This window comes from Rattus norvegicus, chromosome 3, assembly GCF_036323735.1.
Source record: "Rattus norvegicus strain BN/NHsdMcwi chromosome 3, GRCr8, whole genome shotgun sequence".
Classification (NCBI taxonomy): Eukaryota; Metazoa; Chordata; class Mammalia; order Rodentia; family Muridae; genus Rattus; species Rattus norvegicus.
In genome coordinates this window covers 60,814,463-60,823,879 of record NC_086021.1, presented here as the reverse complement: position 1 = coordinate 60,823,879, position 9,417 = coordinate 60,814,463, and positions in this window count along the sequence as shown.

The window sequence follows — 9,417 nt, the reverse complement described above, 5'->3', positions numbered from 1 at the left end:
CTTAAATAAGCATAAATAATATATTTTCTAATAACTTTTCAAGCATCCTTAATATTATTTATCCCTTCTCCTTCCTCCTTCTTCTGTCCTACACCCATCATTCCTCCTCAGATAAATATTCCCCCATTTGCTTTTCTCTCATTTTCCTCTTCATAGCTTCTTCATTTCCACGGTTCCTGTTTGCCCCTCCCATGCCATGGTCCCTTTTCACTTTCCTGATATCCAGAGAATTTTGGTATATTTAGGTTATTGACAAAGTATTGCCATAATATACTATGGATAAGCTCCTAATTATTTAACAAAAAATTATCAAATTCTGATAACCTATTTAGTATATACTGAAATAATATACTGCAATTATAAGGTCAAAATGCCTGACAAATAGCACAAAATAAATCAGATTCATGATCTTATAATTTTTACGTTAGTTAAAGTTTAATTTAATATAGCTGCTTACAAAATAGTACTGAAACTCTTGGTAGACTATATGGAAAATATAGACATTTCTCATTCGTTTTTGTACCTTATATCCAACAGTAAGTTACATCATGCATAATCAATAGCTTTAACTTTGATTTCAAGTAAGAAGTAAAATGATGAAATCATTCATAGTTTCTGTCATTAAAATATAAAGCCATTTTAAAAACAAAATCACTAATTAATCATATGGAAAGCAATGCTCACTATGACATCATAGTATAATCCCATTGTGCAACCATACAAAACTAGGTAAGAAGATACTACAAACACTTTAAGATATTTTAGGGTCGAGGACCCCTGTCCCTGAGACACCGCCGGAACCTGAAAGAAACAGACCGGATAAACAGTTCTCTGCACACAAATCCCGTGGGAGGGAGAGCTAAACCTTCAGAGAGGCAGACAAGCCTGGGAAACCAGAAGTGACTGCTCCCTGCACACACATCTCGGACGCCAGAGGAAAAAGCCAAAGACCATCTGGAACCCTGGTGCACTGAAGCTCCCGGAAGGGGCGGCACAGGTCTTCCTGGTTGCTGCTGCTGCAGAGAGCCCGTGGGGAGCACCCCACGAGCGAACCTGAACCTCGGGACCACAGGTAAGACCAAATTTTCTGCTGCAAGAAAGCTGCCTGGTGAGCTTGGGACACAGGAAAGCAGAATTTCTCTAGGACAAGGCACGTTCTGTGTTTACCGGAAGTCCCACACCCGCGGATCCCGGCCCGCAGCAGCTCTCTGCTCCCAGACCCGGTGAGAGAGAGACCCAACCGCCTGGTCAGGTGGGCACTCCTGAAGCTGCAGAGCGGAAGAGACCACCAACTCTGCTCACCCCTGCCCACATCCCTGGCCCAAGAGGAAACTGTATAAGTCCTCTGGGCTCCCGTGGGGAAGGGCCCAGGAGCGGCAGGACCCCTGTGCCTGAGACACCGCCGGAACCTGAAAGAAACAGACCGGATAAATAGTTCTCTGCACCCAAATCCCGTGGGAGGGAGAGCTAAACCTTCAGAGAGGCAGACAAGCCTGGGAAACCAGAAGAGACTGCTCCCTGCACACACATCTCGGACGCCAGAGGAAAAAGCCAAAGACCATCTGGAACCCTGGTGCACTGAAGTTCCCGGAAGGGGCAGCAGAGGTCTTCCTGGTTGCTGCCGTTGCAGAGAGCCCGTGGGCAGCACCCCACGAGCGAACCTGAGCCTCGGGACCACAGGTAAGACCAAATTTTCTGCTGCAAGAAAGCTGCCTGGTGAACTCAAGACACAGGCCCACAGGAACAGCTGAAGACCTGTAGAGAGGAAAAACTACACGCCAGAAAGCAGAACACTCTGTCCCCATAACTGACTGAAAGAGAGGAAAACAGGTCTACAGCACTCCTGTCACACAGGCTTATAGGACAGTCTAGCCACTGTCAGAAATAGCAGAACAAAGTAACACTAGAGATAATCTGATGGCGAGAGGCAAGCGCAGGAACCCAAGCAACAGAAACCAAGACTACATGCCATCATCGGAGCCCAATTCTCCCACCAAAACAAACATGGAATATCCAAACACACCAGAAAAGCAAGATCTAGTTTCAAAATCATATTTGATCATGATGCTGGAGGACTTCAAGAAAGACATGAACACACTTAGGGAAGCACAGGAAAACATTAATAAACAAGTAAAAGCCTACAGAGAGAAATCGCAAAAATCCCTGAAAGAATTCCAGGAAAACACAATCAAACAGTTGAAGGAATTAAAAATGGAAATAGAAGCAATCAAGAAAGAACACATGGAAACAACCCTGGATATAGAAAACCAAAAGAAGAGACAAGGAGCTGTAGATACAAGCCTCACCAACAGAATTCAAGAGATGGAAGAGAGAATCTCAGGAGCAGAAGATTCCATAGAAATCATTGACTCAACTGTCAAAGATAATGTAAAGCAGAAAAAGCTACTGGTCCAAAACATACAGGAAATCCAGGACTCAATGAGAAGATCAAACCTAAGGATAATAGGTATAGAAGAGAGTGAAGACTCCCAGCTCAAAGGACCAGTAAATATCTTCAACAAAATCATAGAAGAAAACTTCCCTAACCTAAAAAAAGAGATACCCATAGACATACAAGAAGCCTACAGAACTCCAAATAGATTGGACCAGAAAAGAAACACCTCCCGTCACATAATTGTCAAAACACCAAACGCACAAAATAAAGAAAGAATATTAAAAGCAGTAAGGGAAAAAGGTCAAGTAACATATAAAGGGAGACCTATCAGAATCACACCAGACTTCTCGCCAGAAACTATGAAGGCCAGAAGATCCTGGACTGAGGTCATACAGACCCTAAGAGAACACAAATGCCAGCCCAGGTTACTGTATCCAGCAAAACTCTCAATTAACATTGATGGAGAAACCAAGATATTCCATGACAAAACCAAATTTACACAATAACTTTCTACAAATACAGCACTACAAAGGATAATAAATGGTAAAGCCCAACATAAGGAGGCAAACTATACCCTAGAAGAAGCAAGAAACTAATCGTCTTGGCAACAAAACAAAGAGAATGAAAGCACACAAACATAACCTCACATCCAAATATGAATATAAAGGGAAGCAATAATCACTATTCCTTAATATCTCTCAATATCAATGGCCTCAACTCCCCAATAAAAAGACATAGATTAACAAACTGGATACGCAATGAGGACCCTGCATTCTGCTGCCTACAGGAAACACACCTCAGAGACAAAGACAGACACTACCTCAGAGTGAAAGGCTGGAAAACAACTTTCCAAGCAAATGGTCAGAAGAAGCAAGCTGGAGTAGCCATTCTAATATCAAATAAAATCAATTTCCAACTAAAAGTCATCAAAAAAGATAAGGAAGGACACTTCATATTCATCAAAGGAAAAATCCACCAAGATGAACTCTCAATCCTAAATATCTATGCCCCAAATACAACGGCACCTACATACGTAAAAGAAACCTTACTAAAGCTCAAAACACACATTGCACCTCACACAATAATAGTGGGAGACTTCAACACCCCACTCTCATCAATGGACAGATCATGGAAACAGAAATTAAACAGTGATGTCGACAGACTAAGAGAAGTCATGAGCCAAATGGACTTAACGGATATTTATAGAACATTCTATCCTAAAGCAAAAGGATATACCTTCTTCTCAGCTCCTCATGGTACTTTCTCCAAAATTGACCATATAATTGGTCAAAAAACGGGCCTCAACAGGTACAGAAAGATAGAGATAATCCCATGCGTGCTATCGGACCACCACGGCCTAAAACTGGTCTTCAATAACAATAAGGGAAGAATGCCCACATATACGTGGAAATTGAACAATGCTCTACTCAATGATAACCTGGTCAAGGAAGAAATAAAGAAAGAAATTAAAAACTTGTTAGAATTTAATGAAAATGAAGATACAACATACCCAAACTTATGGGACACAATGAAAGCTGTGCTAAGAGGAAAACTCATAGCGCTGAGTGCCTGCAGAAAGAAACAGGAAAGAGCATATGTCAGCAGCTTGACAGCACACCTAAAAGCTCTAGAACAAAAAGAAGCAAATACACCCAGGAGGAGTAGAAGGCAGGAAATAATCAAACTCAGAGCTGAAATCAACCAAGTAGAAACAAAAAGGACCATAGAAAGAATCAACAGAACCAAAAGTTGGTTCTTTGAGAAAATCAACAAGATAGATAAACCCTTAGCCAGACTAACGAGAGGACACAGAGAGTGCGTCCAAATTAACAAAATTAGAAATGAAAAGGGAGCCATAACTACAGATTCAGAGGAAATTCAAAAAATCATCAGATCTTACTATAAAAACCTATATTCAACAAAATTTGAAAATCTTCAGGAAATGGACAATATCCTAGACAGATACCAGGTATCGAAGTTAAATCAGGAACAGATAAACCAGTTAAACAACCCCATAACTGCTAAGGAAATAGAAGCAGTCATTAAAGGTCTTCCAACCAAAAAGAGCCCAGGTCCAGACGGGTTTAGTGCAGAATTCTATCAAACCTTCATAGAAGACCTCATACCAATATTATCCAAACTATTCCACAAAATTGAAACAGATGGAGCCCTACCGAATTCCTTCTACGAAGCCACAATTACTCTTATACCTAAACCACACAAAGACACAACAAAGAAAGAGAACTTCAGACCAATTTCCCTTATGAATATCGACGCAAAAATACTCAATAAAATTCTGGTAAACCGAATTCAAGAGCACATCAAAACAATCATCCACCATGATCAAGTAGGCTTCATCCCAGGCATGCAGGGATGGTTTAATATACGGAAAACCATCAACGTGATCCATCATATAAACAAACTGAAAGAACAAAACCACATGATCATTTCATTAGATGCTGAGAAAGCATTTGACAAAATTCAACACCCCTTCATGATAAAAGTCCTGGAAAGAATAGGAATTCAAGGCCCATACCTAAACATAGTAAAAGCCATATACAGCAAACCAGTTGCTAACATTAAACTAAATGGAGAGAAACTTGAAGCAATCCCACTAAAATCAGGGACTAGACAAGGCTGCCCACTCTCTCCCTACTTATTCAATATAGTTCTTGAAATTCTAGCCAGAGCAATCAGACAACAAAAGGAGATCAAGGGGATACAGATCGGAAAAGAAGAAGTCAAAATATCACTATTTGCAGATGACATGATAGTATATTTAAGTGATCCCAAAAGTTCCACCAGAGAACTACTAAAGCTGATAAACAACTTCAGCAAAGTGGCTGGGTATAAAATTAACTCAAATAAATCAGTTGCCTTCCTCTATACAAAAGAGAAACAAGCCGAGAAAGAAATTAGGGAAACGACACCCTTCATAATAGACCCAAATAATATAAAGTACCTCGGTGTGACTTTAACCAAGCAAGTAAAAGATCTGTACAATAAGAACTTCAAGACACTGAGGAAAGAAATTGAAGAAGACCTCAGAAGATGGAAAGATCTCCCATGCTCATGGATTGGCAGGATTAATATAGTAAAAATGGCCATTTTACCAAAAGCAATCTACAGATTCAATGCAATCCCCATCAAAATACCAATCCAATTCTTCAAAGAGTTAGACAGAACAATTTGCAAATTCATCTGGAATAACAAAAAACCCAGGATAGCTAAAACTATCCTCAACAATAAAAGGACTTCAGGGGGAATCACTATCCCTGAACTCAAGCAGTATTACAGAGCAATAGTGATAAAAACTGCATGGTATTGGTACAGAGACAGACAGATAGACCAATGGAATAGAACTGAAGACCCAGAAATGAACCCACACACCTATGGTCACTTGATTTTTGACAAAGGAGCCAAAACCATCCAATGGAAAAAAGATAGCATTTTCAGCAAATGGTGCTGGTTCAACTGGAGGGCAACATGTAGAAGAATGCAGATCGATCCATGCTTATCACCCTGTACAAAGCTTAAGTCCAAGTGGATCAAGGACCTCCACATCAAACCAGACACACTCAAACTAATAGAAGAAAAACTAGGGAAGCATCTGGAACACATGGGCACTGGAAAAAATTTCCTGAACAAAACAGCAATGGCTTATGCTCTAAGATCAAGAATCGACAAATGGGATCTCATAAAACTGCAAAGCTTCTGTAAGGCAAAGGACACGGTGGTTAGGACAAAATGGCAACCAACAGATTGGGAAAAGATCTTTACCAATCCTACAACAGATAGAGGCCTTATATCCAAAATATACAAAGAACTCAAGAAGTTAGACCGCAGGGAAACAAATAACCCTATTAAAAAATGGGGTTCAGAGCTAAACAAAGAATTCACAGCTGAGGAATGCCGAATGGCTGAGAAACACCTAAAGAAATGTTCAACATCTTTAGTCATAAGGGAAATGCAAATCAAAACAACCCTGAGATTTCACCTCACACCAGTGAGAATGGCTAAGATCAAAAACTCAGGTGACAGCAGATGCTGTCGAGGATGTGGAGAAAGAGGAACACTCCTCCATTGTTGTTGGGATTGCAGACTGGTACAACCATTCTGGAAATCAGTCTGGAGGTTCCTCAGAAAATTGGACATTGAACTGCCTGAGGATCCAGCTATACCTCTCTTGGGCATATACCCAAAAGATGCCTCAACATATAAAAGAGACACGTGCTCCACTTTGTTCATCGCAGCCTTATTTATAATAGCCAGAAAATGGAAAGAACCGAGATGCCCTTCAACAGAGGAATGGATACAGAAAATGTGGTACATCTACACAATGGAATATTACTCAGCTATCAAAAACAACGAGTCTATGAAATTCGTAGGCAAATGGTTGGAACTGGAAAATATCATCCTGAGTGAGCTAACCCAATCACAGAAAGACATACATGGTATGCACTCATTGATAAGTGGCTATTAGCCCAAATGCTTGAATTACCCTAGATCCCTAGAACAAACGAAACTCAAGACGGATGATCAAAATGTGAATGCTTCACTCCTTCTTTAAATGAGGAAAAAGAATACCCTTGGCTGGGAAGGGAGAGGCAAAGATTAAAACAGAGACTGAAGGAACACCCATTCAGAGCCTGCCCCACAGTGGCCCATACATATACAGCCACCCAATTGGACAAGATGGATGAAGCAAAGAAGTGCAGACCGACAGGGCCGGATGTAGATCGCTCCTGAGAGACACAGCCAGAATACAGCAAATACAGAGGCGAATGCCAGCAGCAAACCACTGAACTGAGAATAGGTCCCCCGTTGAAGGAATCAGAGAAAGAACTGGAAGAGCTTGAAGGGGCTCGAGACCCCAAAAGTACAACAATGTCAAGCAACCAGAGCTTCCAGGGACTAAGCCACTACCTAAAGACTATATATGGACTGACCCTGGACTCTGACCCCATAGGTAGCAATGAATATCCTAGTAAGAGCACCAGTGGAAGGGGAAGCCCTGGGTCCTGCTAAGACTGAACCCCCAGTGAACTAGACTATGGGGGGAGGGCAGCAATGGGGGGAGGGTTGGGTGGGGAACACCCATAAGGAAGGGGAGGGGGGAGGGGGATTTTGCCCGGAAACCGGGAAAGGGAATAACACTTGAAATGTATATAAGAAATACTCAAGTTAATAAAAAAAAAAAGATATTTTAGGGTCAAAGCAATTTTTTGACATACAAAATCAATATATTTCAGAATAGCATCAACAATGTATTTTATATTTAGTCAAATACAATATTGGAAGTTTTAAGTATAAATGATAGCTGTTATTAACTCATTATTAATGTGTATTAAATTGTTAAAGAGTCAATAGAATGTTGCAATAAGTTTATATATTTATTTATTTCTTCTAGGTCTCATAAAGCTATAATATAATCTGCCATTCAAGCCAAGTTTAACATAAAACACAAAATAATATAAAACTAAACAGTACATTTTAAAAGTCCTTCAAATAAGATTTAAATAAATCTGAAATGTTTTCAAATTTGCAAGTTTTTGATACTGTAAATAGTAGTGGTAAATTAGTGTGCAAATTGGTAAACTTGGGCCAGCCATTTTTCACATAAGTCATATTTTTAATGTTAAATCAATATTATGTGAGGTTTTGGTATAGCTTCAGATATAAACATGCTATTAATTAATTGTAATTTCATGTCTTATATATTACACAGTCTACTTAAATTAACCATCTAAATTACTATTGTATCAGATGATGACTGCGAATTCAAGAAGCATACAAACATAGAAAGGATATATATTCCATGAAATTAGAGATTGACATTCAGTGCCAATTTTTATTCTGGAAGAAACATCCAATGGATTTCTAGACATTTAAGTAGTCAGGGAATGTGGTCCACAGGAAGAGAGAAGATAGGCAGCTCTGGACACCATTGGAAAGGAATACTTAAGGGGCTAAAAGGCAGGTGGGAAATATAAACAGAAACCTGAAAGTATGAATTCTTTGTGTGAAATAAAGAAGGCAATGTAAATAGAAAAACTAACCTGGGCTACAGTAGGTTTCTAAAATCTCACACTTGTTTTACCTGTCATAACAGTAATGATAGGTGTCTTTGGCAAATAGTTTTAAGGGAGTTGTGGGCCACAGGTTCCAGTATAGGCATCCTGCTTCCGTGTCACTTAGGAACACAGGAACATAGAAAACAAGAACTTAGTTCGACTAAATTCTCACACAAAGTTATGTTGGGTAGTACACTGAAGCTAACTGGTCACAGAAAAGAACAAATAAAGCGAGAACTAGGAAACAGCTACACGTTACTATTTCTGAGTGTAAAATGAAAAATGATTCATCTCTCGTGTAAATCACAATTCACATAGTGCAGATGCTCACAGTGACCTTTCTTAAAGGACACTACTTTGCTTTATGAATGTGCAATATTTTGAATCTTGCCACTTGGCCCACTGTCTTTTCTTTGAATTTGATTCATCCACATCCACTTCTCCACAGTTGTGTATATGAGATTTGTCTCAAGGCAGTTTGGGATTTTTGTGACAGTGGCACCAGAGATTAAAAGTCCAAGCCTCCTCTGCATTCTTCATTTCTTTGTGCAGTCGGTCGCAGACAGACTTTCTTTCTCATAGGCTGTGTGCAGAGTTGAAAAAGGAAGCCCCAGAGGCCTGTAACTTTCCAGTCACCAGGACTTCTGTTCCTGTTTTCATCTCCATCTTTTCTTGGTGCCTTGGGGCTTAGTTATGCAAGACAGAGCTATGTCTATTTCTGTAATGCAAATTTCCCTGGTGCTCCTTTCCTTTTGCAGTTCTTTGATCTTGGTTCTTGGATATTTTCCTACAAAATTTTACACCTATACTCTGTGTATGGCCTGGTGCTGTGGGATTTCTCTATCTTGGATTTCAGGTTAGTGCTAAGTTGCCCAGCACCCAGGATTCTGCCTTGGATCATGTCACGGGTTTTCTAAATTTGACACAAGGCAATTATTTTGTTTAGCG